Source organism: Megachile rotundata, chromosome 10, assembly GCF_050947335.1.
Source record: "Megachile rotundata isolate GNS110a chromosome 10, iyMegRotu1, whole genome shotgun sequence".
In the NCBI taxonomy this organism is placed as follows: Eukaryota; Metazoa; Arthropoda; class Insecta; order Hymenoptera; family Megachilidae; genus Megachile; species Megachile rotundata.
This window is the reverse complement of record NC_134992.1, coordinates 15479556-15502563: the sequence shown is the minus strand read 5'-3', so window position 1 is coordinate 15502563 and position 23008 is coordinate 15479556. Positions and strand designations below refer to the sequence as shown.

The following is a 23008-nucleotide window of genomic DNA, read 5'->3' as shown; positions in this document are numbered from 1 at the left end:
GTTCGAAAGGGAAAAACGGTCGGAGACGTTTTAACGACGAAGCGAAGAGTAAGCTACGCTTCGCGAGGCGAGCGATTACGGATTATTTGGAGATAACGCGTTTTGTCGTTGGTTCGGTAAGCGCGGATGCGTTAAAGCTAAGATCGACGAAACGAGGATCCCATTGTTAGGTAAACCAGGATAGTCTGCGAGGTCGGAAACGATAAATTCGAGGCTGACCGCACGAAAGGACCGTCCTGCGGCGCCGATATTATTAGTTTACGAGAACAGTGACTAAACTATAGGCGGCCACTAAAACGGACCGGTATAGTTGGTCGGGTGAAACTCGTGGGAAGAGGGTTTTCGGACGGTGGTTAGAACGCGGGCTAGACCAGCTAGCACCCTGGTTGTTTATGCCTCATTAGCCACAGTAGTTACGTCGGTGACCTTAACTACCCTACGAATTGAACGGCACATCGTGCCTCTTTACCTCCGAACAACGCGCAATAACCTATCTCCCACCGATCCATGCCGTATTCGAGCGTAGATACGCTCGCCGTCCGATATCGTCGCGCGATATGCCCGATATCCGGTTGTCGAAGAAACCGAATCTGCGTTGATTCGAGTTTTAACCGAACGATATCCCTTTGCGGAATTCGAAGCGAATTAACTGGCGCGAAATCTGTTCGAGTTTCGATGCTCGAACGTGCCAGGACGAAGCAATGTCCCGGTAAAAGAATCGTTGAAGGTGCCGCAATAACGGCGTAACGCGAACAAACTTTCTCGATGTTCTTTTTTCGCGAGAGAAGAACGTGGTGTTCCGTTTAACAGGTGTTCCGGCTTGTCGAGCAACGATCTTCTTACCGGGAAGGCAACGTTCGTACTTAGCGAACGCTACTGCCGTACGAGCTATTACGCGTTCGTTACACGTACACGAGCATCGTTTCTCCAGGACACAGCCACCCCTTTATTGTCCTCGTTAGTGGCTCGCTCGTTTATCGTTATTAGATACAGAAATTCGGATAACAAGCTCCTAGAACGTCGTTGTCCCGTAGAAGACAAACAGACTTCGCTCGATCGTTAACGAGTCGCGATTCTCGAGAAAGCCAAAGACGATATACGCGATCTTCGATACGATTTTATCATCGATAAGATCGAGCTACGAAGCGGTAGCAGGCGATACACCTTTGTAATAATATTCGCGCTATCTATAGATGGAAAACCGCGCGAGATACGCAGACGAAATCGTATGGTGCACGATTAAGATACTTTCGGTACTTTCGATCGCTTTGTTCGAGAATTCGGCCGGGAAGCTGCGAATCAGCGACAAGATTGAAACGTTTCTAGAACGTTAGAAAGAAGAAAGAAGGGGGGAAAAGAGGAAACTAGGATCGAATAGACGCGTCAACGTTCAACGGTTGCGTGTCAGCTTTTCAGCAAAGCTCGCGTCAAGCTGAAACTCCATTAGTAAAACGCTACGGCGCGGTACAGTGCTCGCTTTGCGCGCGCGAAACCTTTGCCGAGCATCACCGAACAGCGTTCGAAGCGAGACAGAGGAACGGCGAAAAAAAGGGAACAACGCGAAAAACAGTGGAACCCACAGGTGAAACGGTTGATCGTTCTTTTTCTCCGTTATTCTGTTATTCTATTTAAGGATACTGCACGTTTCGCGAATGAAAAATCAAATTTACCGAACGGATTCTTTTCGCTTCGTTCGAAAAATACCTGTATATTGCCGTTGCCAAAGTGGCAATATAATATGTATGTACATACGGTATAATGGACACAGTTTCTCTTCCTCGCTCTGTCGTTCTTTTCTAAGGAGCGTACCTTGCTCGGCAATGTACGCGCGAGCAATGGAAATAGTCTGGACGACGAATGAAACTTTCTAGACAGCCCATCGGCTGTTTTCTTCGATCCGTGCGATCGAACAACGACTATACCGGTCTCGTTATCGACGACGGATAACGACGTCCTCTCCTCTTGGTTGATTCTGCGGATCAGAATCAGCCGAAGTAAAGATACGAAACCGCAAAATTCTATAGGGCATCGCAACGCGGCGTCGTCTCTGACGAATCTCCGAGAAAGTGGACAAGAAGAATAATGAATTCGCGTGATTACGAGCGCGGTAAAGAGCGACGGGAACAGAAAGAGGAGCGGATACCGCGAATATTTTGTAATTAAACAGGAATAGAGTCCGCGAACCGTTGATTCATCGTCTCGTATTGTGGCGGAAATGTTTCGCAATTAAACGAGCTTGCATCACTGCGGATACGAGAAACAGAGAGGGGTAAAGTGTAGTTTGCGAGCGAAAAAAAAAGAAAGAAGAGAACGCGGAACGGAATTCAGTGGTGGACACGAATCTCGTGGGACGTTGTTACGTCTCGTGATTATTAATGGTAACGACCGATAATGATTTTCGACCAAAAAATAGTTTGCTGATCGAGCATCCCTCTCGTCGAGTATCGGCGGTCAGAAAATCGGTGAATCCCGATACCGATGCCAGCGTAGTATTCGCTTCGTGGATGTACGCGTGCAGCAAAGGAAATACAATACGTATTCCGTGGCTAGAAAAAATGTAAAAAGAATTTGTCGATCGCGTTATTTGCACTCGCGTACGGTTCAATTTATAATTTGGATTTCGGAACGGCGTGCACTGTTTCCTTCTCTTACAATTTTCATCGATTCACGAGTATGTATTTCAGCTGTTTTTCTATATTGATCGTTCAACAACGATAATAATATAAACTCTATATAATAAGATAATAATATAATCTCTTGGGACCAAATCGTACTTAGATGTACACTATGCGATGCCGTTAAATAATCGTACAAGTTTTAAATCGTACAAGTGCTAACGACGATGTTCATTCAAATTGAATTGGCTGGATCCGATCACCTTTTGCTTCGTTTCCAACAACCAATAACGTCTTCTCTAAATAATTACTTTTTATCGTTGGTTTTCGAACGGTGATCAAATCGTTTGTCGGGAAAATCAACAAGGAACGGTATCGAATATCGCTAACGACGATTTAAAGCAACAGCCATCGCGTCCCATAAAAAATCTACTAAAATACCTCCGCTCGACAACGACTCTATCCATTAGCGCGCGAGCGTAATTTTTTTGAAATGCAGCCAGTAATTACTTGAAATGTATGCAAATATTTTGCCGCGCGACGCGACGCGGCTGATAAATCTGGCTGGCTTCGAGCTGCAAAATGACGCGATCCTCCCTCTCCCTCTTCCTGTTTCACCCTCTTCCACTCCGGTCGCTGCTTTTCTCCGAAAGAAATATCGCGAGCCGTCCAATGAATGGGAAAAAGCCCGGGCATCGGATTCGCGATCGTTTGAATTAGTGTTTGGAAGCGGAGCCGCCTCGCGAGTTTCGCTTATTCATCCGTGGCCTCGATGTTTAAGCTAAATACGCCCGCGAAACAATCTTACCCGCCGCCTTCTGAAGCGTATTTTCCATTTGCAACGTGACAGAGTTTCGCCTACTTCTGGTTAAAAGCCACGTACACATTTACTCTCTTATACGGGCCGTTTCAAAAAAGAGATACACCGTGAAATCTACGACCGCAGCTTCTGTTCGCGGATAGAAAGGTTCGAAAGTCCTTCGCTATTCCTTACATTCGATATTGACGCGCTATTAAATCGCTTCGCGTCCAATTATCGCTTCTCGTATCGCCTCGTGCAAAAGCGATACCAACGTCTTTCTGAACGTCGTCCTTTTCTCCGAGGCAGTCTGTCCCGTTGTCTGGTTAAAGTCTCGTAGGTTTCGCTCACGAATTATCCAGTTCCGATGTGAAAAAAATACAATAAGAGTTTCTACCGGTGTATTTCTTTTGAATCGTCCTATATACGTGTTCAAAAAGGTATCGCAGGTCATACGTGGCACGCGCGTCGCATAAGTATGCATTCGAAGCGAGCATGCAGGAGAATGCAGGTAGAAGGAGATAGAAAAATGCGACCGAGATGGAATACAGAAACGCCGTGAACGAAAAACGACTAAACGCGCGAAAGACCGGAGGGTACCGAAGAGGAAAGAGGAAGAAGATCGAAGTAACGTTCGCGATGTGTCTGCAAATTCGATCGAACGCCCGTGTGCATATAAAAAAAAGAATGTTGAAAAACAAAGAAACATAGAGAAAGGGATGCTCGCCGAAAGCCTGAAAATAATAAGAGTAGAAGAAAAAACGTACCGAGGATGCGATAAGAATAACTCCGTTCCATACAAATGACCAGAATTTCTACCGTTCGTAGAAAATTTGTACAGCCCTTATTAAATCGATCAACTCTGAATTATTTATGCCTCCGTTGAAACGTTCATGCATAAATATTCGCGAGTACGCATCTTTCACCGAAGGTTTCGAAGAAAACGAGAACGTACCGTAACGAGTTTAATAGAACATCGACAGAAAGTCCCTTTCAACGAAACGACCGAGTTGCGGCCTCTGTTTGGGCAAAACTCGAAGTCGCGTATCTAAACGAGATTCGAAGGCGACCGACGCGATGCGAAGCGACGCAACAGTGCCGATACTAGTTGCATTCGTTGGCGTATGAGAAACTTTCCTAATCAATCAATCTCTCGTTTACGTTACGTATATCAACGTCAGCCAACGTTTCAAAGTTTCCTCGTTGTTCGAAGCCGTTTGCTCCGCGTATCAACGTAGGAACGAGGACTGCAAGAGCAAGGGGATGGGAAAGTGGAAATCTTGTTAGCGATTTCTTCGTCTCCGAGCTTCGTTCGTTCGTCTGCGCGCAACGACACGAAATATCGGTAACGAGTCCGGTGATCCCGTGATTAAGGTAAGCGGTATTTGACAAGACGGGAGGGGACGTATCAGTTGGTAGCTTCTCAACTTTAACCTCTTAATACCTTAATCCGCTTACGTCGCGACCAGATTTTACGTGCCCTGCCACGATTACTCCGTATACGTCCTTTTAATCGAGCCACTTCGTTCGACTTTCTCCTCTAATTTCGTCTTTTCGATTAGCCACGCTCTGCTCGTACGATCGCGAACCGACAACCTCGAAAGTAGGAACAGGAAGAGATACTGCTAGCGACACTCTTCCCTGTTCGTTCGTTCGATCGTTAATTTCTAGTCCGTTAAAAGAGGGTTAATCCGGGAGTACGGGGGGACTGATTCTATATAGAATGGAGCCACAATTTCTATGGCGAACACGTGACGCGAAGTAACAAAGCCGCTTACGTTCGGACGAAACATACACTCCCCGGTATATTTACAGTAATAGTAGCGTGGCACGAGTGACTTCCGGACACCGATGCAACCCCTTCCTCCATCGAGAGAACCCTCGCTCGCGTTTCGCGTGGTACGATAGGGTTAAGTGCAGGTTGGCTAAGCGACCACCACGGGAAGAGGGACGATAGACAGAGAGAGAGAGAGAGAGGATGGAAAACGGTCGATTTAGAGCAAACACGCGTCCGGTGTCGCGTGCAACCACGGATATCTGATACGCTGGGAAACGCGAGCGTAATTCTCTTCGACGCTGTCGCGTTATTTATAAATCGTCCCGAACTGCTGTCGGTTATTATCACCGGCCGTTACAATTTTTCACCGGTCCGTACCCCCGCTCGAAACGTCCGTTTAACTAATTACTATTAATTTAACGGGCTGCCCGGCCGTGTTCGTGCTACTCGTAATTTCCGCGCCGCGGCGACCGAGCGGCTCATGGATTTCGATTTTACTCGTGTATTTCGATTCTATTCGTGTATCTCGCGTAGCGTACCAAGAATTTCTTCGCGAAGGAAAGATGATTCGCAACGTTAGAAAGAAAATAAGGTATAGATGAGGCGACTGTATCAAAATGTCTGTACAGGTCCTCCATCACGGTCCTCCGTTATAAGTTTCACGACGAAGAAATAGAGAAAGATGCGAGAAATAAAAATCGCGCGAAAAAGCGGTGCGTCAGCTCGCGTCTTAGCTCGGTTTTACGAGCCACCGTAGACGCTAGTGTATTTGCTCGTCGAAATCCGCAGGACGCCGGTTTACGGGTGACGTAAACGGGTTCTAGCAGTCAGCCTGCCGCTCGATCCGTCCTCTCTGACCCGGCCTCTGGTGGTTTATGGTCTGGTTATTCGGTTGACACGACCCTCGCCACTTTGCAGGATCCGTGCAAAGCGAGCACGGGCTCCAGAGAAACGCATAATAAGGTTTCCCGTGGGTCCTGAGGTCGGATCGTCCGTCGCGACGCGTCCCCTCGTGACCTCGTTTAACGGCTCCACTACCATCCTGTTTCTTTCGTTCCGTTCCTCTTCTCCTTACGTGATCTTTGCTCCTATCCTTGTCGAACAAGCGAACGTAAAAATCTGTTTCGCAAACTGTTCCGAGAAATGTCACCCCGAAGGGATTGTCCGGCGTGCTTCTCGAAATCCTCGCCAGAGGGACATTCGCGACAATTTTCTCGCGAGTGTTCGCTCGACTCTTCGTTACTACGCGATAAAATTACCTACTGCGGATACGCCTGAACAACGGCACGGTATAAACGTACAACAGGTTAGAACTTTATAACTCGGAAAATCGACTAGCAGAGACGCGTCGTCTAATTAGAATTTATATAATTAGAATATTTCGAGAAGAAAAATATTGATTCTATCAACGTCAGAGTATCCGTAAAGGCGAAGCAAAGATCTACCGTGGAATAATTTACGAACATCGGTGATACAATTTTGGCAACATGCCCTTCACCGAGGATATATCTCCGGCGTGTCGCGAGCCAATAAATCGCGCATAAATTTCCTTGTACCGGGGTCGAACAGGATCGAGTCATTGTTCGACGAATCCTCTCTGGTGCTCGGCATCGATTATATAAATCAGAAAACAAAGCGACAGACAGCAAGAGTGATAGTCGAGATCTAGTCTCGCGTGCTTCGCTTCAAACAAGTTCATAAAGAGTAATGAGTATTCGCGCGAAAGGGGCGAATCACGATGGAAAATGCTCGGAACTCGAGGAAAGTTCGAAAGTTCTGTCTATCTCTCCCATTTCCTTAATGCGAAACTCCACTCACCGTCATTGTTCGATATCTTTGCCTGGCAGGTGAAGAAACAACTCCGACGTCCTCCTTTCTAACCAGAAATTATCGAAGAGAGCTTTGTCCGCCTCGAAATTCAAAGGGGTAACGGTGGAAGATGGCCAATTTACAAAGCGAACACGAAAGAAAATATTAATTAATTAAATAATTCATCGAAAACTGCCGATCGACGAGAAACGAATCCACTTTAGAATGATCGTAAAGGACAGATATAAATACTGTAATAGAATTTATCTCGCTATTACTCCGTCTTCGTTGGACGATAGCGCGACAGGGTAGGAAATAGGAAACGTTTTCGAAATCTTGGAAAAATAGTTGTTTAGCGGCGAACTGTACGCTGATCGGACGCTGGCTCCGGAAACGTATCGAATTAAGCAGTTAGGTTGTAAAGGGGAAACTCGCCGGCACCGTGGGACAAATTTTCTGTATAGTCAAAGACACAGCGTGTACGTGCCCGGTCCTTATAATCGTTGATTATTTTCTCCGCTCGGCAAATTCAGGATAGCTGAGTCTAGTCTGGCGTGTAGTAGCGGAGAAGTTTCGAAGTAGCTAGTCAGCATCGTAACGGGCTTCGACTTACAATTCCGAGTCGCAACTCCAAGGCGGATTCTGTTGTTGCCGCGACGAAACAGAAATCGTGGCCTTAACCCCCGCCCCCCCGAACTCTCGACGTTTCAAAAGCACCCTGCCAACTTCTAACCACTGTTATACGCATCGTAGTTCGCTCGGGGGACCAAACAATTCGCTCGCTATCTCTCCGAAACGGTAGTCGAGTTTGAAGCCAGTTTCAGGCCTGGCGAGAGATAAGATGTATCTAGGAAGCGATGCCGAGAACACGCGGCAAGAATATCGGAACAACCGTTTTCCGCTTTCGTATCCGATTCGCTTACGAGCGAACAGGGCCATACAAGATTGGCCGACAATAAAAACGAAATATACCTACCTCGAAACGAGATCGTTCGAGTTACGATGTTCCCCTTTTAGCTCGGAAAATTTCAAAATAAGATAGTCGGAATAATCTTTCGTAGCATAAATAGTCCAATTCACCATTCACGATTCGCTATTCATTAACATGAATTTATCAGCGAACTATAGCGAACGTAGCGAATTGGCGAAGGCTCTTTAGGAGAGCAGAGGAAGCGAATAAATCCAAGATCGCTGAAAGGGCTAAGAATTAGGTTTCTCCGAGGCTCGTAGAGGACTCGCAGGACTCCTTTGAGAGACGTTAGGGAATAACGGGTTTCCAGGTCGTGCCCTAACAAGCACGGAACCGAGGAAAAAGAGTGGTAAAGAATACGAGGAAAGAAAAAAAAGAGAAACGAGCGTCGCTTAATCAACGCTTCCTACTCGAAGAATTTTAAAAGGAACTCGGGTTACTCGGGTAAGCTCGGTGTCTCTCCGGTCTACCTATAGACCGTAGATGAACAACGTTATGGAAATCGTAAGGAGTTTTCCAAAACGTACACGCGATTCGAAGAAGAAGAAGAAGAAGAAGAAGAAGTAGGAAAAAGTTGAAATCGATGTTTCGGAGAAAGTCGAGATTCCGGTGGACTCGCGGAACCTCTACGTCGATATTCAAACTTGGAATTCTTTGAAATTTCGACCGACGCGTTTTCAAGAAAGCTTCGCAAAACCAATTTACCCGGCGAAAAACGCTGTTGAGAAGCAACGATATTTCTCGACGAATATGTCTCGAGGTTAGAGATAGCCGATAAAACGAAGCGGACGATGAACGCTGATCGGCATCGAACCGATCGACCTTTCCATTGGTCCCGGAATAAAGAAAACCGTCGACGGGACAATAGTTCGTGCTCCCAGGAACGTGTTCGGGAGACTCGATTATTTATTGTCCATTCGGAGATCGCTCGAATCTTGTCGTATTCAACGACAATATTTACTCGTTCGCTTTTCATCGACTGATCGATCGATTCTGGTCCGATCGCGACACCATCTTTGTCATACGCGATATCTCGACGAACAGCTAGGGAATATTCGACGCTTATGAGATAGATAATTTTTCTCGGTTGCTCGAAAGGTACCGCTCGCCCCGACCCGCTATACAACTTAGACTCGATCATGGTAAAGTTAAGCTACTCGAAGTAACCGCGTCGATTAAACGGCGTAGCCTAAAGGATAAAGTGGTACATCGAACGATGCTTCTTAGCGCTAGTTAGTTTTTAGGTTACTTTAAAGGAATAAAGGTATCGCGAGACGAGGTAAAGCAGACCGAGATCGAACAGGCAGGATCGTTTCATAATGCCGAAATAAGATCTAGCATCACGTAGAGGAGGTTCCTTTTAATACCGGTTCGGCCATTGCAGATTCTTGGAGGAGGTCCCTTTTCGGTGTCGAGCTGGACGACGTCCAGGCTGTAGGTAGAGCGGGTCCACTAGGGGCGGACGTGCCTCGCCGTAATTCAAGCGGATAAGAGAGAAGGTGGTGCCGGGTGTTGGTCGGATGTCCAAAGTCCACAAGGAGCCTCGGGTACACACACACAAGGAGAAGAGAGGGCGCGAATGAGAAAGCCGTGTAAAAAGGATCCCGGGGATTAAGATGACAGAGGCCGCGATGGAGCACGGTCGGCCATGAACGTGATTCCTACTGGAGTCGACGGGGTATACTTCTTGGAAGAACCGGCAGCCACTTAACTCCTTCGAGATCGATCCCTCCTCAAGGTAAACTGTATGCCGGACGTGACGTACTTGCTTCGAGCCCACTTTCCTCCTCCGACGGAGCCGCATCATCATTCTTATCCTCCGACGATCAGAGACGCCCGTCTTCCCTATCCGGTCGTCACGGGGATTCAAACTTGAAATTTATCAAAGATCCAAAGAAACAGAGGAACAATAGCGCGCCGTCGGGACACTCGACGAGATCTACCAATTATTCTGAACGGGTTGTACGCGAAGCGAAGACACGACCAAAGAAACGGACAAAAGTAGGAAGCTCTTTAAATCGGATTCGTTTCGTAACGCTCGGCCTTTTCTCGTCTGCGGTGCGCTTTTCTCGTTCGCGTGAAAATACAAAGATATTTCTCCCGATCTTCGTTTTTTCCTTCCGATCGACGCAAACAGCGCGTCTAATTAGGATTAGCGCGATCGTAGCAAGATTCCGGGCAGGCTCGAGGCAGGATGATCCGTTGGTCGAGGAGAGAAGAGCAGGAGTTTGTCGGGGTCGAGGGTAAATCGAATCGAGAGGAAGAGGAATCGGGTAGAATAGCTGGCGGCAATTATAACGTTGTACGAGGCCCGAGCAGTAAATAATGGGTTTTGGGCTTGTCCGGTATTCAGCCAGAGCGTCAATCACCCTCAATCAGTTAGCAGGCTGGCTGCGACCTAAATCAGAGGGTGCGAGAGAATACGGGGAGGCTGGCGAACGAGAATACGGCCGAGAGATCGAGATAAACGAGCAAGAGCTCGATATCGGAGCCGGCGAGTGTCAGCCGATAAAGCCGGAATGACATAGAGGGAAAAGCGGCGAGAAGACGGATCCAGGGATGATCGAAGGGAACGGAACACCGACAAACGAGAGCCAGCTATTCGCCGATGTCGCAGCAGCAGATTGTTGCGCGAAAAACAGCGGCAAAAACGAAAGCATCAGGGATCGGACGTGTTTCGTACGCGGTGTACCTAATGCACCGTATTGTCCACGAGGACAATTCTTTTATACGCTATTCTCTTGGTCCCTCTAGTTTTATCCGCGCTACCGCGGATTCCACGAACGATACCCTCGTGTTGATCGGTTCGTCCGCGACAGAAAGTATTCTACGGGTAATTACATCGGTCCCAAGACCAGCTCGGTTCCGAGCTAATAAATTTAACGCATTGAAAATCCGACAATGGAAAGCGGCCCGGTTAATTGCATGCTCCAAGTCGACTAATCAATTAGAGCGAAGCAAGATCGCGGTCGTGGAAACCGCCGTTCTCTCTTCCTCTTTCGCGACTAATCTCGAACCTCGAACGGAATCGAATCGAAACGGGACGAGCGGAGCAAAGCAGAGACGAAGCGTGGCGAAATTGTATGAGCTACGAGCTGATCACATCTGGCAAACGATGCCGTTCGAATTGAACCTCCGTCGACCTTGTCGAGTTATCGAGTCGCGCTATCGTCGGTCCAAACGTATTCGATGCAAGACCGAACTATGACCCGTCGCGTTCATTCGACAATCGAGAAAGTTGTCGCGTCGAGTTGCTCCGCGAATCAAAACCGACTTCGACTCACCGTTCCCGCGTACAATGCTCGTTATCGACGACGCGGTCTTCCTACCTCTTCCTCTCGCTTCCTCTTTCTCTCTCGTTTCGCCGGAAAATGGAAGAAGACATCGATGGTACATTGCTTTCGCTGGAAAGCAAACAACCTGACGGTTCGTTATCAAGTTCGGGGGACGTTCAGGCGGGTCGGTCGACGGGTTGATCGAGATTGCGAAGTTGACAAAACTTCGGACAGAACTCGCATTTCGTGGAAACGTTACGGATTGCGACGCTGAATTAACTCCGGAAATATTAACGGCTTCGTCGAGCTTGGGAGTCGAAAAAATTCGAGGTCGATACCCGCGAAGATCGTGCTTCGATAAGAATTCAATTTACGTACGGCGTTTTCTACGAACATTTCATTCGCAACGAAACAATGCGAATCGCGTTTCCGTCTATTTTTCTTCCGAGCTATTTATATCGATCACCTTCCCTCAACGATCTTCGTTTTAGACTCTAGAGAATAGTTTGTCTGGCAGATTGGCAAAAGTTCTTTCTGTCGCTGTACGATTTCCTTCTGTTACGATCAAAGTGGCACGCTTCTTATTTTTACTTTCTTCGAGTACACGATTAGAGATATATTTGTAACTGTTTATTCATCTATAAGATAGTCACGAAGCTTATCGTAATTGTAGACGTTTCGTATGCCGACTAGTTGAGCGTTTATTCGCAAGAGTCGCAAGAGCAACCTTAGTCGATCGTATCGATCGACCGGCAGTGTCGCGTATACTCGAGCCACTAGTCGCTAGACGATAACGCATTATGGCGAAATTATTTGGCAGTGAAACAGTAGCATGTAAAAGCGTTCGACAGGACGAGACGAGCTGGGCGGAGCTTTTAAAAGCTCTCTTTAATCCCGGAGTCTGGACTGACCCCGCTCTATCGATTTTTATCGACTTTCGCGCGAGTGTTTCCCTTCTTCCCTAACAGCCTTCGGTTCCACGGCTTCGATCAATCCGCGCGCGCGGTGAATCAATTGCTCGGATACACTGGGTCGTTGGAATAAATTCATTTCGACCCTTTGACCACGCAAACGACAGCCAAAGTATTTTCCTATTCGTTTACCTCGCACAGTCACGTTCGATTACAGAAAAGTTTACATTCGCTTCGAATATAATCCGCTTTGAATTTTTCTTCTATTCGCGAGGATGGAAGGGTATACGGTCGATGAACGCGCAACGCGAATAAAAAAGTATCCTTCGATCGATATCCATCGACGAATGTAATAATACATTTTAAAAGTAGCTACGTTATCCAATTGATCGATGCCCACCGTTATTGGCAACATTCTTTCACTCTATTATAATACTTGGAAAGATGAATTCATTTAAAGGTAGAACGTTCCAAGTTATCTACTTTTAAAATTAGTAACCAACTGGAACGAATGGAATATGTAACGGAGAATTTTCATATAATTACTGTTCGAGGCGGTTTCTTAAAAAAAAAAAGAAAAGAAAATTTTCTTATTCTCGCGTTACGAATCGCGTAATATTTTGATGTCGCATTCGTTAGAAAGAATCGAAAACGAAACAGGTGGGCGGAGAAGCCGCGTTAACGAGAATCGATAACGGGGTTCGAAGCAAGTCGTGCCTTCGACGTGATTTCGCTGGGATCGGTCGACGCGACGGACAGGGTACGATTCTGACCGAAAAAAGGAGATAAATTGGACAACGATGCATCGAACGGAAATCCTTTTGACATCGTGACTCGTTTCGGAAACGGGAGCGCAAAATCCTCGAAACCACGCTCTTCTTTATTCCTTCCGCGGCAAACGGGTAGCCTGAAAGCGGCGCGCCAGTTAATTGGCCCAAGTAGTCTAACCGTTGCTCAATTTTCGTTCACTTTAACGCTCGTTAGTTTGAAATTGGTCGAGACTAAGCGCGAATACTCAATTTTTTTTCGAATAAATCACGCGCTCGCGTTTCCTGTCAGCGAAAAATCTGTTTCCTTGAAAATTTCTCACTCGCTCTCGTCGATTTCGAAAATTCGAGCGACTCGCGAGAACGTTGTCGCGGATGTCCCGACAGACAGCGACGACGAGGTTGCAAATTACCCCACGCACGTAACTACGATAATTTACGTAACTCAAGCAGCAAACCGTGAAGGCATTTGGCTTAACGATCGATCGACGGTCAAACGTCTCTGTTATCACGCTTCTAGGCTTCCAAGTTCCTCTTCGACCGGTACCTAACCTCCCCTTTAATCGAGCTTCGGCCAAACTCGACAACTTTCCTCGTATTGTCCTCGTACCTACAACTACGCTATTCCGAGCATTTCCTTGGTAATCTGTCACCTAAGTCTGTACGCGAACGAGCGTGTTAGATGGCTCGTCGGGAAGAATTTTTCAAGTTTGGTCGCCTGCCAGCACGTATCCTAGCCAGGTATCCCTCGAAGATACCTACGTCTCCGGTAATGCGGCGATAGTGGACGTAAACGGTCGGTGGCACACGCTTCGTGCCCGAGGAACATCCTCGAATTTAACGTCTCTGTTATCGCGTTGCCTAGCCTCTTCAATTAAACGTCACCGGACCTCTAATCGTGAACGACGCATCCACCCTCGTGTCTTCGTTGCCGGATGCTGTACCGCGTCTTCGTGTTCGCCCGACTAATCGCTCGTTTACGCCAGGGAACGCTGCCATTTTCCTTTCCTTTCCTTTTTCGCTCCGCGTCGACTTCGATTCGATCGTTTCTATTCCTTCCAAGAATATAAGCTATTTATTACGATGGACTCGTCGCGAAACGTACGCGTACCTACACACAAATATTTACGGTTCAGAAACGAGCTTCCGTATTTCGAAAAAAAATTATAATCGTCGACTGTTTACGTAAATCGATATCGCGTTACGTCATAGGTTCGTTTCCAACGTAATAACTGTTCGCCGATCGAGAATTAAAAAGTTTGTTCGTCCTGGTTCGATCCTGATTGACTTCGTTCGGTCGTTTGGATTTTATTTAAAACCCAACGTTAACTCTCTGGTTTTAGTTCAATTTACATTCCACGTACACCGAGTCCCTGTTTTTTCATTTTATACCGTTTTTATTTAACACGGTTTAGAGACAAATCCAATTCTCTTTCATAGAATTCGCTTTGATCCGACAGGACTGGGAAAAAAATGATTCTTTTAACAAATTTTCATTCCAGTTTCATTCCAAGAGAAAATATTTCCACTCGTTTTTTAATAAGGAAACCCGTGTTTAATTTTCGACCGAAAATTGTCGGGATTTGCATTTATAGAAAATACGAAAGTGTACTATACAGGCAAGGATATGCGTACATGTTTAATAGAAAATGCACGAAAGCGCATAAAAGTCAGAGTAAGATTGAAACGCCAACCTGCCTTCGCTTTTGTTCCTACACGCTCAGTTATCGTAATTACATACGCGTTGTAATTTATTTTTTCTTTTTGTCGTATTAGAGCTCCGATCGTACACGAAATTATTATTGTATTATCGTGCCGTGCATTAATCGATATAAAGCAACGACACGAAAGAAGCGATTCGATGATTCGTCGAAAGAAAGTTAACGACGTTTAACGCGGTAGAATGCGTATCGAATTGTATCGAGTTAAATCGTGATAAAAGCCAAACGTATCCCCGACAAGTATAGGGGAAGAATGACGCGTAGATAGAGTCGGAGTGGTACGAAGAAATTTGTAGGATCTCGTTTCGGCGGATTCGCACGATTCGTAGCTTGCAGAGTAATCGAAGCGAAAAAGTTACGGAAGAATAGAAGAAAATAACTACTTTGAAAGTAGTTGCTCGTCCGAAAAGCGTGGACCTTATATTCGCGGTAACGCGAAATGTTAGTTCGAGGCTGAAAAGTACAGGGGAGGAACATGGGTGAATGGTAACTCTCGGAACATAATTTGAGTGTATTGGGTCCTCTCCATCCTCCTCCTCCACCCTCCTCCTCCATCTCCACCTACCAGCATGCAAATAGCTTTTAATATACTAACACGTCGTACTTGTATACCAACGTCCGTTCCTTGCGAGTAATTTCGTCCGTTTAACATCCGGGAGGGTTTGAATGGTTGAAGGGGTTCCCATTAGGTAAACGGGATAGCAGAGGGAGAGAGGAAGCCGAAAAGCGGCGTGAAATTTCGAGTCTTTGTAAAACAGCCGACCATTATTTGCGTTTATCGTATGACTCTCGTGTCTAACCGGAGAAATACGGATGGAAAATTTGATAACGAATTCGAGCTGCACAATTTTCTGACAAATTAATTCCCTTGGCTCGAAACGATCGTTCTCGCTCCCGAGATAACTTACAGTTCAATTACGAGTATCAAACTATCGTCGACTATTTTCGCGTACCGTTTGCGCGCGAATGCTTGCGAAATAACGGAAGAGTAGAGCCAGTGACGACGTTTGCTCGCGAACGATTCTTACGATTTCGATTCACGATCGGTCAAGTGCGTATAATTAAAATATGTTAAAATATGCTTCTCTTCTTCGATCGAAAATAAAAAGTACATGAAAAGTTTTTCAACCAAATATTTCCAACCGATTTTTATACCGTTTTTTTTTTTTTATACATTTCCCAGTGTCCATCAAGCTTTATGCAACGGATGAACGCGTTTATAAATATTTATTCCGTTACGTAATATGATTTGCATGTACGTAATAAATCGCAACGTTGAATCATAACTATCGAGAGTTAACAACTTCGGCGTAACGTTAATTCGAACGTTAGGAGTATCGCGAAATGTAAGGTAGTCAAAGAGAGTCGCTCGGTCTCGTATCCGAAGTGATTCACGGTCGGTTCGAAATGCTAATGAACATAAGGCAGTTTGTAGCAGATAAATTAGACGACCTGGCCAAGCCGAGATATAAATAGGTGACCGTGGATGTTCCAGCGTTGTCCTCGTTTTTCAGCGCGACCATAGAAAACCGGCAAAAGGGATGTTGAACGTATTCCATGAGAAATTACGAAAAATAATCCCCCGAAAATTATCATGAGAATGGGTTGACGGGTGTACGCGGACCTCTAGCCGAACAACAATGCCGTCTGGTTCCATCTGCATAACAATGTTCAACCCGCGAAAACAAAGCTCCGTGACGTGGCGGGATAGCGTCGTCCAAAAAAGATCAAAAAGAGCCTAAAAAAGAAAGAAAATTTAAAAAAAGCCAACAATATATATTAACTAGTCCCGTGCCTTTCGACAGTCTCGTCGAATTTAAATCCGAACTCGCTGGTAATCGTGCACGGTCTCCGTTGAAACGAAAGGCGAACGAAAAAAAGGGGTTTGTCCTTTGTTCCAAAGATTCTTTCGAACAGTTTCATAAATTTCTGCGAGCTCGAAAGAAGGGGAAAAGAAAAACTTCCATCGCGTGCCCGAACGCTGTAACCCTAAATATTAGCTCGAGTCTCATGCAGTAGGTAAGCTTGTACCGTGTAGCAGCATCGATATTATTATGGTCGTTACTCGTGAAAATATTGAATTTCGTTGCCGAAAGCATAGAGTGCGGACGGTTCGAGTGAATACGGCGAGGAAAACGCCTGCTTGCAACGCTATCCCCCGTTGAAAGTTACGATAGCCTTCGAATACGATGTACGCTAGACTTTCGTTATATTTCCTCCGCAATCCGAAGGGATTGCGGAAACAGAAAATTCTTGGAATCGTCGTTAGGAACGCCTCTTATAAACGTACAATCTTTTTACCAATTTTCGCGTTTGTCCTTCGTGTACGGTAAATTATGATCGTGTTACACCGTAATTCGATCGCGGAAATCTTTGAAAATTTCGTTTTTCGGACGAAAATTTCGGAGAAATATCTGGTGAATTCGATACGCGAACAACTTTCAACGGAACATTAGAGGAAATATCGTAACAAGAGAACAGGCAATTGTCCGATGAAATTTTCCTGTCGCTTTGGCAATCGAGCGTTCTTATCGGTTCGTTCATCAAAGAGAGTCTCCCATATTTTTCCGAGGATCGTCGTCGTCGTCGTCGAGCTCGTCGCCAGCTTCTTCGAGATTCAATTTACGAGCTTTTCTTCTGTGAAACTCGCGCATCCAGCGAAGAAAGACGGCTTTTCATTTAATGGAACGTCCGTGTCGCGAGATATTCCAGAATTTTCCGGGGATGAAGGCAACAAACGGAAACTACGAGAGGTCTGACGAGGAACAAGAGGATATCTCGCGAGTATAGTCGGACCGCAACGATGCTATCGCGAAACGCTAACACCGTGTTCTATCGTTCGTCGAACTTGCATATCGTTATTTCTCGATGAATATCTGCCGGATTATCTGCTTGCAATAGCACTTAACACGCTCGAAGAATCAAAGATTCGATTCGCGGAGAAGGAAATTGCTAAAATTTCTGATATTTCTAGTGAGGGCAACATCGATGCCCTCCTTGCGTCCACTGGTTGAAACGAGAAAAAGAGAAGAAAAGAAAAATAAAGAGCGCAGTGAACCAGATCCATGCAAAAAAAAACAGTGGCAATCAGAGTCCGGCAGTAGTACGATCCGATAGCGTCACTCGCAACTAACGTGTTCCGTTTCGATATGTCTGACTACATGTCGTTATTTCTACTGAAATCCGCCGCGACATCCGTGGGCCGGACCACGACCGCCACGTGTGTACAAAATATTCAACGAAACCAACCTCTATTTCGACGAGACTCATTGTCGTCGACAGCACCGACGACGGTGAAAACAAACAGCGATCGTTGAGGCACGAGTTATCGTATACAAATGTCCTTTCTGCTTTCCCGATCAAATGCCCTGTTCGTATTCGCTGCACGCTTACTTGAGCTTGATTTTTGAACTTCTGTCGAGCCGGCAAAAATTAACCGACGAAACGTTGCAACCAACAAATTCCAAAACGCGATTCGTATATTCGAAACTCGAATAAAAAGTTGCGTATACCGACAAACGCGTGTCGAATATTTTTCACAAAGTCCCACAAAGTTAGCGAATTTCCGCGATTCTGTGTGCTACTTCGATTGGTCATCAACGAACACCTGGTTGAACGAGGAACGCGTTGTATACGTACCCTCGTTACTCGCCCTTTATCCTGATCGGTTTATTATTTTTGCGCGAACGAACTTTTCCAGGCTAACGAAAAAAATAAAAAAAGGAGAAAAAATCGAGTAAACCGCGGAGAAAATCATCGTCAATGGTTTTTGATGGTCCACCTGGAATCATTTTTGCATTTTTCTTTTAACAGAGTATAAAAGGCGTACTCTTTTATTCCGTCTTCCCGTTTAAAAACGAAATAGTCTCGTGGCGTTTGGCGAGGTCGAGACACACCGCGCGACAAGGTATTACGTCGGAAAAAGCCAGCGATGTTAAAACTTGAAGCAAAAAGGAGAAGAAAAGTTGAAGAAAGGAACGTTCGAGAGCGTGCATAAATTTATAAATGTTGAAAGGTAAAGAAAGAAGGTTCGTCCGGGCGGATAAAATCGTCTGGACATTAGCGTGACAATAAACGAACGTATAGGATATTTTTGAGAAAGTAACGAGAAACTAATGGAACGAGGACGAAGTAAACGGTGGATGGTTTACGTTTATTTCGCACGGTATTTATCCTTTGGCCGGAGGACATGCATCATTTTTACGAGGGGACAGCGAGTCAGGGAAACCGCGAACTAACGTAAATGGGGCAAAACGATAAAAACAGAGGGAAAAGAAGCGAGTTGCACGCTTTCCTTGTAATTACGCTACGTTTCCAGGACAAAATGAACCGCGGTCGTACCCGTTCGTCCTCTGACGAGAACGGTCGTCGCTCTTCCGATCGGATACATCGTAACGATTCGTACGACGAGAGAAGAGCACCCGATGCGTCGCATTTCGCCGAGCGACGATATTATTATCCGAGAAATAAGAAAATTTCCGTTATTGAAAATCAACGAAACTAACCGCGAAAGGTGTCCGATTAAAGGATAAAAGGAGGAAAAGTAGAGAGTGAGAAAAAAAATATGTCAAGTAAAATACTGTTATGGAAAGAAGGTTTAATGCGCCATAATTATGCAGCATTAGCTAACGCCGTATAATGCAGGCGCGCGGTAGGTAATTGCGGGGTCTCGCGATTCTTCGTATTTACGACGCTACCATCTCGACGATCCATAAAATTAACGAAACCGCTTTTCGGTGAGTGTAAAACTTTCCTGTCGATGTTCGGAGGAGAAAAACCGAAGGACGGTTAAATTCGATTCGCGTGTCTTTCGGCTTGCAAGTTTTACGACGAAACAATAGGCAACGTCCGACCGGCCTTTTATCGGCAAAACTCTGTTCTTAGAAATTACAAAGCATCCGCGTTAAATCGCGCTGTTTGATTCGATTCGGACGACCCTGTAACGAATAATTTTCCTATACGCGTTTTGCGCTGGTACACCAAAATAGCGGTCTTTTCTTGCTGAAAGATTTCTCCGACTATTCCGAAGGCGTCGATGGACGATAGACGAAAATAGTTGATACAAAAGCGGTCGAAGCTTGACCGCGATATAAAAGCGTGTTACTCGCGTCTCTGTCAGTTTCTCGGTAAGAACTTTTCAGCTACTGTTAGCGTCGCGTTGCCACGCCGAAGCTGCTCGATTCGCGTCGATGCGCCACCGAGTAATACGGAATCGATGTCTGTTTTATGAAACGTTTTATCTCGCCGCGCAGCCCGTTTTCCAATACTTTGACCCACCATCTTCACGACCTTTTCCTTTTCTCGTCCCGCTTCTTCTTCTTCTTCTTCTCCTCCTCCCTCGGTTATTTCATCCAGGCTCTAGTCTCGTAAAAATGATACACGCCCTCCGGGCAAGGGGTAAATAGCATCGGTATAAATATACACGGCACGGTTCGTATCCACTTTACAACCTATTCTTCCGTGCTTCTTCTCGTTAATTAAATCTCTTGAATTTTGTAGCCGATGGGTCGCATCCGTAACCCAGGCCTAATCCGTCAAAAAGCAATTAATAACGTGTTTATTTTATTTCTCATATTATCTTTCAACGCGAAAAAAGGCGAAAAAAGGCATTCGAAGAAAAGGTTATTTCGTATATTATTCCCATTATTGTCGGAGAGACGAGCGTCGGACGAGGATGGCAGATCGATAAGAAGAAATTGAGACAGTGTTTTTTCTAAGAGGAAAACACGGAGGGAATAGAACGGAACTTTCGGCCCATATTTTAATCCCCTCGCGATACAACGACATCCCGAGCTTCATCAATCTCCAACGTTTTAGCCACCCTCTATCGCGTCGTCTTTCAGCCACGATCATTTATTTCGCGATACGCTTCCGCCTTGTATGCACGACTGTCACCCGGAAATGGCTACTCCACCGGAAAAATTTTATCAAACCACGGGACGCTTGCGAGACATTTACCCTGTCAACGAGTACATTGACCAGGTTTCTGCCCTTCGAGTCTCCGCTTATTGCCATCCGTGCATCGTCACGTAGCCGATAATAGGAAGAAAAATGAAGTTGCGCGAGAAAGTTTCCTTAAAAACTACGAACCTGTGCAATGAGCGTTCGTAAATCAACGCTCGAATTACTTTGCTGGCACCTGTAATTAGCTGGAAAGGACTATCGATAAACGGAGTGATTTGTAGTCTATTTTACGCTTTGCGGAACAGTAACGAATTGACCGGATAATGAAATAGAACGGTGTACACTTATTAGCCAGGCTTTTACGCGCTAAAGATAAGACGCGTAGTCGTACAAAGACTAACAGATCGAGCAGTAACGGCTATTCGATAAAACTCGTTCTGGATCACCGATCCAAACGTTTATTCTCCATTTTACAGTCTCTACGATCCAATAACATCGTATACTCGGATAGAACGCTTTCTAGATCACTGGTTCCGATGTTTCTTCTTGATCATGCCAGACCCGAGTCCCAGCAACGTCGCATTACATTCAACAGGATTCTTTCTAGATCAAAGACTCTCTTGGTTCTTTTCTAACCCAATCGTTCGACCGTGTCGCATATTCGGCAGGATCCTGGCTAGCTAGTCGCGGGCATACGCTTTCGACGACATTGCACAGCTCTGTAAAGCTATTAACCGAAATCACGGTTATCATTCGAAATGCACCTTTCCTTTTAATCCCAACAACTCCTGTAATCCGTTGTGATCCAAGAAACTTTAGCAACAGAGTTACGCTTCGCCAATGAGGTTAGGATAATGTTTCGGACGACGTTACGCGCCGTTTGGCCCAGACTCGTCGCTTCCACCCGTTACCAAGCGATACCGCGTACAATAAATTAACGAAAGTCGTAGCGTTAAGTATCGCGCAACGATGCTCGACATAACAGCGTTTAATCGATTAATTCGATAATCAACGTTCGTTAGGTTCGGATCGATCGCAAAGGCGACTCGGCGCCGTTCAAAGTGTACAATTAGCTAAGATATCGATGTTCGCTCGCGTAGATCGTGAAATCGAGAAAGAAAAATGCTGCTCCCTCGGAAAAGCGTTGTTCGTCGGTGAAAACGTCGTGGTGGCACGCCTCGCTTGTTATTGTCCTCGCGTGGTGTCGTTATTGTTAGCAGAGTGGCGTGGAAGGGAGAGAAGGACCTTGGTCGGGGATAAAATCAACACTAGCCGGTCGGGCGTTCAGTTGACGCGCGTCGCTCGAGGTGATATCGTTGCGAAAAGGTGTGTGTTGTTTCGCGTCGCTTTCAACATTGTTCGCGAGTGCGAACTTCCTAACTGTTTATTTTGTTCCCTACAATGGTTCGTTCGATCTAATTTTTCTCCAATTTTAACGCCGATATTAAATTTGTACGACGCGATTGAGAAATCGCTTGTAATCTTTATTTCGTAGAATGGAAACGTTTTCAACGTAACCGAAAAAACGAACGTTCGAAAAACTGAGGGAAGAGAAATCAGCCGACCGATTTTGGATGTTGTTTTTTAAATCGCGCGCCGATTCGCCACGTTCGACAGCGCGTAGTAATCACCGAATATCGAACGAAGATGGTCCGCATCCGTGTTCATCGAGTCTTATTATTGGTAAAAAAAAAAATCATCTAACCAGCCGTCCTTTAGCGTTACTGGATTAAATCGATTCGCGAACTCGTACGATTTCGGGCAATGGCCCCTGCTAATTTTTCTTCGACGTTATTGGCGTATCGGAAACGAGAGGTATCCGGGCACAAAATATCGGATAATAGGGAAGCGGTTTAATTGCGTTATCTCTGGCCACCGATGCGTCGAGTCGGGCTGCGTCGCGTTGCATCGCGTTGCGTTCTCTGACCACATGATAATTATTCCATCGATTCGAAATAATGATATTCTCTGGTAAGCTAGTAGTAACGACCGATCCGGCTCGACGAATCATTACTTTCGGAACGAACAACTTGCTACCGAGCGTGTTTCTTGAATCCGTGCAATGAAAGCCGTGCGCGCAACTCGAATTTCATTGGCCAGGAATTGCGATCGTTTCCTACATACATATCGAATGCCGCAGGCCGTTCCGTGAATTCTTGAAATTCCTAGCGCGAGCCGAGCGTCGAGGGAAAAAACGAACCGGGGATAGTAGAGAGCGAAGGAGAAACGGCAAAGCACAAAGACAAAGCACGAAAGCGACAAGTTCCCACGATTGCCCGTAAAAGTCGGCCGGAACGCGAACAATGATGTCGAGTATCGCTTTGCGTATCAACCACAAACACTATTAAAGGACATAGCGCGCTATCGTTAACCTCGAATCTCAATTTAATTTAGCGTATTAAGCGTACCTTCTTTTCTTCATTTCTATCGTTGTCCTCTTTTCGCAGTATCGTTAGAAAT

At 45.7% G+C, this 23008-nt stretch overlaps 1 protein-coding gene across 1 annotated transcript in view; it reads left to right on the top strand.

Moving 5' to 3' along the window:
* LOC100881476 (kin of IRRE-like protein 1) overlaps positions 1 to 23008 on the top strand; it is a 239048-nt gene that overhangs the window by 151714 nt on the left and 64326 nt on the right. The window lies entirely within an intron of this gene.